Source organism: Vicugna pacos, unplaced genomic scaffold (assembly GCF_048564905.1).
Source record: "Vicugna pacos unplaced genomic scaffold, VicPac4 scaffold_122, whole genome shotgun sequence".
Taxonomy (NCBI): domain Eukaryota; kingdom Metazoa; phylum Chordata; class Mammalia; order Artiodactyla; family Camelidae; genus Vicugna; species Vicugna pacos.
Window position 1 is genome coordinate 41,477 of NW_027328802.1, and position 9,484 is coordinate 50,960.

At 47.5% G+C, this 9,484-nt stretch overlaps 1 long non-coding RNA gene across 1 annotated transcript; it reads left to right on the top strand.

Moving 5' to 3' along the window:
• LOC140695020 (uncharacterized) lies at nt 1–2,108 on the top strand. Its single transcript, XR_012070698.1, has 3 exons — nt 1–114; nt 1,503–1,753; nt 1,901–2,108. It is a non-coding gene; the product is annotated as an uncharacterized lncRNA (long non-coding RNA).
• Nucleotides 2,109–9,484: the final 7,376 nt, after the last annotated feature.

The following is a 9,484-nucleotide window of genomic DNA, read 5'->3' on the forward strand; positions in this document are numbered from 1 at the left end:
CCGGGACCATGGCGGTGTTTGCTGCTGGGGATGGCGGCTTGCTTGGCCGGGCCACTAGTTCTGGCCGCGTCAGTCGGCGGCCGACATCCTTTCTGGGGCGGCGTCTCACAGACGGTAAACGTACGGCAGCGCCGTTGGCGGGGCCAGTGGACATGGACCGGGGTGGGATCCGGATTGGTGTGGCGGCCGGGGAGGGCTGTGGTGCCGGGGAGCGGGTTGGGGCGGGGGGGACAGGGCTGGGGCACAGCCTCCGGCTTTCCTCCCCCTCGGGCTCTGGGGCTTGGACCGCGAGTCCGGGTAGCCCTGCGTGGCCGCGGCCTCCCAGAACCCCTGGGAAGGGCAGGTGGAGGACCCGTCTTTTATGAAGCGGGGCCTTACCCGCGTTTTGAAGAGCCCCAGAATCAGATGTTGGAATAGGGTGGTTTATCAGCCTTGTATATCAGCAGGGAAATTTCAGTTCCATCCAGATGTTGGCTCCTTCGCTAAAACTCAGGAATAAGACAAGGGTCAGTGTCAATTAGCAGTTATCTAGGGCTTGACTCAAAATAGACTGTGCGGGGTGTAGAGATGGTAGATGGGCCCTCCCTTTCAAGGTTGGTAGTCTTCTGGGATTAGAGGCCTCAGTTGAGGATTACATCCTCATCTGCAGTAATGGAGGTTGTGGGAAACATTAACACAGAGAAGGGAGGGGTGTTGCTGCGGTAACTCATTAAAGAAGCCAGGACACTTGCCTGGCTCTTGTGTAGGAGAGTCTCGCCTAGGGTAGGGCAGCAGTTATCAAAGTGAGTCCGAGGCCCCTGAGATGCAAGACTATTTTCGTAGGAACGCCGGGAAGTCACCTGCCTTTTGCACACTCTTGCACTCCCGAGTTTCCTGTGGGGTTTTCCAGGGAAAACCTAGTCTGTGATATCACAAAACAGGTAATGTAGAGGCAGATAGAATTAAGCTCTCACCAGTCCAAAAGAGATTCTCAGAAATTAAAATCACTGCTATTCCTCTCATTAATGATTTTTGTTTAGAAAAATATACTTATTTTTTGCTTAAGAGTATTAATGGTATCATGTAGTAGGTTGTTATTATTTTTAAGTGAACTCATAAGCATTTTTTAAAGTTCTTATTTAACTTCTAACACAGGAACTATTGATAGATTTAACCCACATAAACAGCAGCCTTTTGAAGTCCTCAGTATTTAAGAGTGTACAGGGGTCTTTAGGCCAAGAAGTTTGAGATTCCCTGGAGAACGGGTGCTCAGGTACTAGTCAGGTGCTTAGCGTTGATAGACAGATGCCAAGATGTCTTCTGCATGTGCTCCCGGACTCGAAATAATTGGCCACACAGAGATCGGTGGGCAGTGCCTCCACTATACAAACCAGAAGCTGCTGAACGTGTCTTGAGTCTAGGCCATGTGCTGTGCAGATTCCCATTGTATCTGTTCTATCTAAGCCGGGATTCCTGTGCAGAGACCTGGCTCTGAAGACCCGCTCTCCTTTGCTCCCTGCCAGGTACCTTCTGTGTTATGTCAACCCTCCAGAGGGCTTCAGCCTCCGTAGGGGCGTCTGTATCCACATCGCCTTCCTCCTGAAGACCCTGCTGAAAATGGAAGAGTCGGTGCTGGTGATACCCCCTTGGGGCCGCCTCTACCATTAGCAGAGCCTGGACATCCACCAGGTCCGGATTCCCTGGTCTGACTTTTTTGATCTCTCAAGTCTCAACAGAAACATCCCTGACAATGAGTACGAACAGTTCATTGCAGGTGAGATGGTGATCGTTTAACTGGGGCCAGACGGTTTTTGTTCTGGTTCCGATGTGAACATCGGGCCGTCTTGCTTCGGGTTTGTCAGTCTGCTTAGGGGCCGTGCTCATGTTTCCTGCACTGCAGGTGAATTTGGTCTTTCCACAGTTTTTCTCAGGAAATATATCTGAAGTGTATGAGCTCTGTGTTCCCTCCCCTCTGAAAACCCTGGCCTTCTGGTGAGATGGAGTGGTGACAAGGAGGCCACTGCCACAGAGGCCTTGTCCCAGCAGGACTCGCTCCCTGGGCAGTAAGGGCCATTCTTACCTGAAGGAAAACACGATGTATGTGTACCATGGGCCACGTGCTGGAGAAGGTATGTAACCTCTCATTCAGTATAATTTGGTCCTGCTCAAGCTTCCCATTTTACTTTTTGTAGGAGGTAAGATTTGAAGATTTTCTTTGAATACAGCTATTTAGAGCTTATCTTTTTTTTTAATTGAAATGTGGTTGATTTACAATGTTTAGTTAGTTTCAGATATACAGCATAGTGATTCAGTTGTACATATACATAGTCTATTCTTTTTCAGGTTCTTTTCCATTATAGGTTGCAAGATACTGAACATTTTCCCCTGTGTTCTACAGTGAATCCTTGCTGTTTGTCTGTTTTACATATAGTAGTTTGTAATTGTTAATCCCAAACTCCTAAGTTTGTTTCCTAAGCCTGTGAGTCTGTTTTTGTTTTGTAAATAAGTTTATTTGTATCTTTTTTAAAAATTCCACATATAAGTGGTATCATATGTTACTTGTCTTTCTCTGTCTGAGTTATTTCACTTTAGTGTGATAATCTCCAAGTCCATCCATGTTGCTGTAAATGGCATTATTTCCTTCTTTGTTACAACTGTGTAATATTCTTTTATATCTAAATACTACATCTTTATCCAGTCATTTGTCAGTGGGCGTTTAGGTTGCTTCTATGTCTTGGTCATTGAAAACAATGCTGCTGTGAACATTGGGGTGCAGGTATATTTTGAAATTAAGGTTCCCTCTGGATATATGCCCAGGAGTGGGATTGCTGGATCAAATGATGTCTTTTTTTAGTCTTTTGAGGTATCTCCATATTGTTTTCCACATTGGCTTCACCAAACTACATTCCCAGCAATAATGTAGGAGGGTTCCCTTTTCTCCAAGCCTCTCCAGCATCTATGGTGAGTGGATGTTTGAATGGTGGCCATTCTGAGTAGTGTGAGATGATAACTTATTGTAGTTTTGATTTGCATTTCTAAGATAATTAGCGATATTGTGCCTTTTTTTCATATGCCTCTTGGCCATTTGTATATCTTCATTGGAGAATTGCTTGTTTAGTTGTTCTGCCCATTTTTGGATTGGGTTGTTTATTTTTTTTCTTATTAAGTTGTATGAACTATTTTTATAGTCTACAAGTTAAGTATTGTTCAGTCTCATCTTTTGCAAATATTTTCTCACATTCCATAGGTTGTCTTTTCATTTTGCTTATGGTTTCTATTGCTTTGAAATAGCTGATAGGTGTAACTAGGTCCCATTTGTTTATTTTGGCTTTTATTTTCTGTTGCTTGGGTGGATTGCCCTAGGAAAACACTGCTGAGATATATGTCAAATAATGTTTTGCCTATGTTTTCTTCTGAGAGTTTTTTAGCGTCTTGTCTAATGTTTAAGTCTTTAAGCCATTTAGAGTTTGTTTCTTTTTTGGTTTTTTTTTTTCAACTCTATTATATGCTTTCGATTTGTGGTTACCCTATTTTTCAAGTATATCAACCCATTATCATATCTATTTCCTTTAGACTGATAATCACGTAGGCTCCAACACATCCTAAGAATAATGAGAAAAAGGAAAAAGAAAGAGAAAAAAATCTATCTTTTCTTGCTACCGTCTCCCTTTCCCACCTTTTTGTATTTTGATATACTTTTTCTTTTTTACATCTTCATGTTTATTGTCTTGTAACTCGTTATTTCATTTCCAATGATGGTTTTCCCATTTCTATAGCATCCTGCTTCCTTTCTGTTTAGAGTAGAACCTTTTAATGTCTCTGTTTGGTTCCATAATGCTGAATTATCTCCCTAACCCCCTCCACCCTGAGCCTCTGAATACTCAGTACAGGGAAGCCAAACCATCCTAGCCTTCATCAGTCTTGGGATGCAATCTTCAGAGTGGGAAAGAAGAATCATTGAAAAATAATATTCTGTTTGTTGCTTTCTACCCTTGCCCAGAGAGTGAGAATCACCTCTGAAGGCGGAGGAAGAAAGATGGGGGCATGGGGCACAAAGTCTTTTCTCCTTTTGCTACTGAAAAAATGATTTCTTTTGTAATTAGTGATGATGCCCTTTAAATTGGTAAGATCGAGATTCCACAGCTTCAGCGCCTGTGAATAACCAGCTGGGAGAAAGCTCTCCAGGGCCCCTGCAGTGGGAAAGGCAGCCCCTCTGAGCACCTGTTGTTCTGTATTCTTCCGGCCTCCACACAGTTTCGCTAGGCACTGTGCAGGACGATGCAGTTCCCCAAGGTGGAGGACTGGGAGACCCCTGCTTGGTGGCAAGCCACAGGAGCCCACACTTGAAGGACAAAATGAAGAGTAGTGGGGCGGGCATAGGAACAGAGGATGGTTGAGACCCAGGATAGTTTCCTGGAGGCCAGCAGGTGAGACTGGCGGGGCAGATGGGGCCCTGGTGCATGGGCAGTCCTTGAGGGATCTGAAGCAAAGATATGAACCAAGATACTGGATTCGTGTGGGGGTAAATCGCCCCCTGGAGGCCACGTGGCAGTGCAGCGAGCCCAGGAGGAGAGGGCATTTCCCCAAAGTTGGGTTGACAGATCACAACCAACTCACTGGGAACCGAGAGGTACAGAGATATTGTTAACTTTTTGTCCCTCTTCCTGGAAAAAAAATTGCTTCCTGTTGAATAGCCTGTGTAGTTAGTGAGAATTAAAGACATGAAGTAACATTTCCTCAAAAGTCATCCATTGTGCAGTTGTTAATAATGGTCAAATGCAAACTTGAATAGATTAAATCAAACAGTCATCATCGTATTTTAAAATCTTTTAAAATAAAAAATCTTGCTGTCTTTGTTCTTCATTTCAGGGTTCACTTGGTGATAATAGTAACAAAAGCAACAGCAAACCTTTAAAGAATTCTGTCCTGCTGTTCAAGGAACTCTGTGTTCATGACAAACCAATGAGGTGGCACTTTACAGGAAGGACAGTCATTAATCACACAGCTAGTAAATGGCAGGGGTGGGACTTGAACCCAAGCTGTCTGACCCCAGAGCCCCCTCTCAGGCCCTTCAGTGCAGCTCATCACTTGGTATGCCCAACAGAGGCCAGCATTAAAGAGCAGCATGACTTGGCTGCTTGGCCTCTGTTTCTTCATCTGTAGAATGGGGGTGTGGGCAGTGAACTCTGTGAGCTCAGTGGTCACTTCCTCCAGCTCTGCTATTCTACTGCTTTGAGTTAATTTAAGAAGTATCCGAGCCCCTGAATGGCCCACCCATAGGCTGGCGCTTTGCTAGGCCGTGGGTTACGGAGAAAAATAAGATCAGCCTGCTTCTCCAAGGAGCCTGTGTCCCTCCACGGCAAACGGCTTTGAGGCCCAGGCTCCCTCGCTGGCAGTCGGGGACTGGGCAGGAATGTCTGATAGAAGATGGAGGCAGAACCCTTCCGGGAACAGTGGTGGCCACAGAGCTATCAGGAGCGGGAGCATCTGTCCAGGCTGCTGAGAGGGGGGCCCTCATGAGGCCAGTAGCCCCCCCAAACTAAGCCCTCAGGACAAAGATCCAGCCATTCCTGCAGTGTCACAACAGAGCCAGTCCATCCTCATCACTGTGCCCCTGTGCTCCTTTGTCCTGGGGCCTCTCTTCCCCCTACACCCAGAAGACTCATCTCTCTCTCTTCTCTGAGTGTCCCCTCACTTCACCCATGGTCCCTGCTTCCTAGGCCACCATCTCTGGAGTTGACGATTTGCCCCCTCACACTCTCCGTTTGATCAGGAGCCTGGGTTGACCTCCTTGTGCTCACTTTCCCCCACGAGGTGATTTCTCCTCCTCTCTTGGGAACACCTGGAAAACCCAGTCCATTCCTAGCAGTGCTTGCCACCCTGGCCTCCCTGCTCATCTGCCTCAGTCAGGAGCAGCTGGACCACCAACTCTGTATTGCCTCACCGCCTACCATCAAGACGGCAATGTTGATTCTCCCTCCACCACCCAGTATGGTCATTGTAGGGTCTTCTTCTCTGTCAGCCTGAGCCAGACACCTCCCATTCACCCTACCCCCGGGCTCATACCCGGGCGTGTCTCCACCCCAGGTCCAGCCTCTCTCCTTTATGTGCCCAACTCTAGCCATCCAGCTGCTTCTCCACCAGCCTCGTTGGCCCTCCTTCACCCTCACTGGGGCATCATGCACTGACTCCTCTGCTTTCCTACCTGTCCACGTTCCTCTTACTTCCACTTCCCCACCTTCCAGCTCTGCATCCACAGTCAGCACTCTCTTTATGACAAACAAAACTCCCTTGACCCTTGATCTTTTCATTTCCTCACCAGGATGACTTCCATCTCGGTTCACCCAGCTCTATTTGTTCTGAGCCTGCAGGCAGCAGGCTCTCCCAGCACAGATTTCTAAGACTACAAATCAATGCCCAGCATGTTGCCACTGCCAGGCAATCCTCCAGGATTTCTCTAGTGAGCACATTTCCCCACTTGCCACACAGTGGTGTCAACATTCTCTGCTCTCTGCACACCTCTAAGCTTCCCTCTGTCTCTTCCCTGACTCCCAGCAGATGGCCTTGCCTCCTGCTTCAGAGAGAATGACATGTTACTTGAAGGGAACTCGCTCACCTGCAGCAAATCTGCTCACCTCACCTTTTATCTGTCCCTCTCCCACCTGGACTCTAGCTGTAGTTGTTCTTAATTTAGTGAGTTTAGTTGACATATGTATACACAGTTAAAAGCTTAGCACACTATAGGCTACCTTCTTGGGCTTACTTTTTCAATTTAACATAGGGTGTATGATGCATCCACTTCGTTGCATGTACCTGCAGTTCATTTGTTTTAACTGATCTTAAATGTTGTGTGTGTGAAAGTAACACAAGGCAAGTGTAAGCCAGGATTCAGGATGCTGGTTACTTCCTGTGAGAAGAGGCCTAGGGCAGGATAGGACACAGTATGTCACTGTCAATAGTCCTGTTCTGGTGCTGGGTGACAGGTTCACAACTGTTTCTTATAATATTAATTTTAATACATAAATACTTCTGACAGGCACCTAAGGTGAGAATGTGTCATGAGCCAAGATATACAATGGATAATATTACATCATTATTGTTATGTAATCTTGTTATAAAATATAATATTCATAATCCTACATTGTTATGTGTTATATATTATATAGATGCATGAATTATATATTATGTATATAAATAACTACATATGTATTATATACTATCTGATAATAAATAAACAGAACATAACATGCTAGTATATCTACTATTATGTATTATTTAATAAATAATATACTATATCCTGTTATATGACATGGCACCTAATCTTTAATCAAATAAAAATATGTCACTATATGTAATGGTAATTAATAAAATTAAATGAAAATGCCCGCAGCTTTTAACGCCAACACCGCTCCAGCTGTCACTGTCTATCTTCTTCCCTTTCATGGTCGAGGTCCTCACGGTGCTATCTGTTCCCCTTTTCATCTCGTTATCCTGAACCTTCCTCCCCCTCCCATCCCATGCTGCCTTCTTCCCCGTGGTCCCTCTAGTCACCAGCGGCCTCTGGGGCACTGATTTCAGGGCAGTGTCTCAGGCCCAAGCTCACCCGCCTGTCCTCCACCTCTGCCACTGCTGGTGGGGACGGGGCGGGGGGCAGAGTGCACCTGTTGTCCTGGAAGAGAATACAGCACAGACTCCGTGACCAGCAGGAGGTGTGGCCGGAACCTGCAGGACTGGGGGGAGAGCCAGACTGTCTGCATCCAGACCGGGGGCACTTGGAGTGTGAAGAAGCCCAGTCCTCACTGCCCCTGCAGTGAGGAAAACACCCTCAGGTGAGTTAAAGTGCTTATGACCTAGGTCTGTTGGCTGCAAAGGACAAAGGGGTCCCTAAGGGGAGGTTAGTTGATGTTCCAGGCCCCACAAAGGCCCTAAGGGCTGGCGGGGAAGCAGGCTGGATGCTCCACTGGACCCAGTGTCCCCTCGGGGGTGGGGCCTTCCGGAACAAGCAGAAAGCCCTCAGTCTCTGGGGGAACGCGGCAGTGTGGGAGCATCCCTGCAGTGAGTCAAGTGACGTCAGGGCCTGTGGGATCCGTTTTTATGGCCACATTGAGCCACAGCAGAAGCCACAGCAGGAGTGGATTCCTGTCTCTCCAGCTGACATCCTCGTGTCTGAGTGCCAGGCTTCAGACCCGATCCCCTGGGGTGCTAGGACAGTTATACACAGAGGCGGCTCGGGGAGGCCTCAAGAGGGCTGTACTGGCCTTGCTGTCGACATGATTACACAAAGATCAAACAATCCATCGATGGGAAGAAAATAAGAACCATGGTCACATCTGGACCGCAAGCTTAGATGTGGTATATGGGTGATATTTATCGACAATCTGGCGAGGATCTGGTCAAAGCTAGAGGCCAAGGCAGCAAACCGGTAGTGACACTAAGGAACATCGTGGTGCAGAGGCTGGATTGGGGGTCTGAAGGCTCCTCCCAGGAGGAGCCTCAGTGTTTGGGAGGTGGCTAATGTGCCTGCTTCATGTCACTAGCAAGTGATGCCACCTGCGGAAAATCAGCTATAATCCTGAGCCGGGTCAGCCCTGGGTGATGTGATAAAGGCTCCTACAAGAGGAGGCGCCAGACGGATAGTGAACCAACCAACAGGCTGATGAGTTTCTGGCCTGTGTTTATCGTGCTTTCGCAGCCAAGAATGAGGAGAGAGTTGAATGGTTCACCATGAAGATTTTAACAACTTAAGAGAGTTCCGTGTCTCACTGCATTTCAGTGTCACCCGGAGGAATTCAAGAGGTGTTTAGACCCAGAAGGGACTAACAGCCTCTTGGTTCCTCATCAACCTGACAAACCCACCAGCCCTCTATGGCCAGACCTTGGCAAGTGCCTTCCCTTGTTCTAACAAATCCCTTTCCACTCACGCCTGTGGTATGCTTTTATTTTTGTTTAATTAATGGGAATGAAGATACCTTACAGCCTCTTCAGACCTTTCCTTAGGCCTTCTGCTCTTAGACCCCGGCAAGGGGGCCCGCTGCCCTGGGTCCTGCACTGCAGAGGGTCCCTCTGGCCCTGACACTTCCTCTGGCCACGCCCTCCATGGGGTGGAGTCAGCAGGGCCAAGGGGGCAGGGTCATTGGCTCCATCCCATGCTCTAGAAGCCCAGGACCCCAGATGCCCTGTCTCAGCAGCCCCTGACCCATTCCTAGTGCCTGCACCGGCTCTCCCGGAAGCTCAGATTCCCAGGACTCACAGAGAGGCCAAAGGGCAGCTGTATGTATGGAGGGTATGAGCAGATCCCGAATGTGAGTTTTGAGTGTCCCCCTGTGAACATCCAAGGCCACTTGTGGCAAGGGATGGACCCAGCATTGGGAAGAAAAGGATCAGGCTAGTGGTCAGAGACTGGGAATCAGCTCTCCCCACACGCTCACTTTCTTTGCCGGACTCCCCTGTGTCTTGGAATTCTAAATTTGAACCTGGTCTTCCCCCTTATAATGAACGTATATTT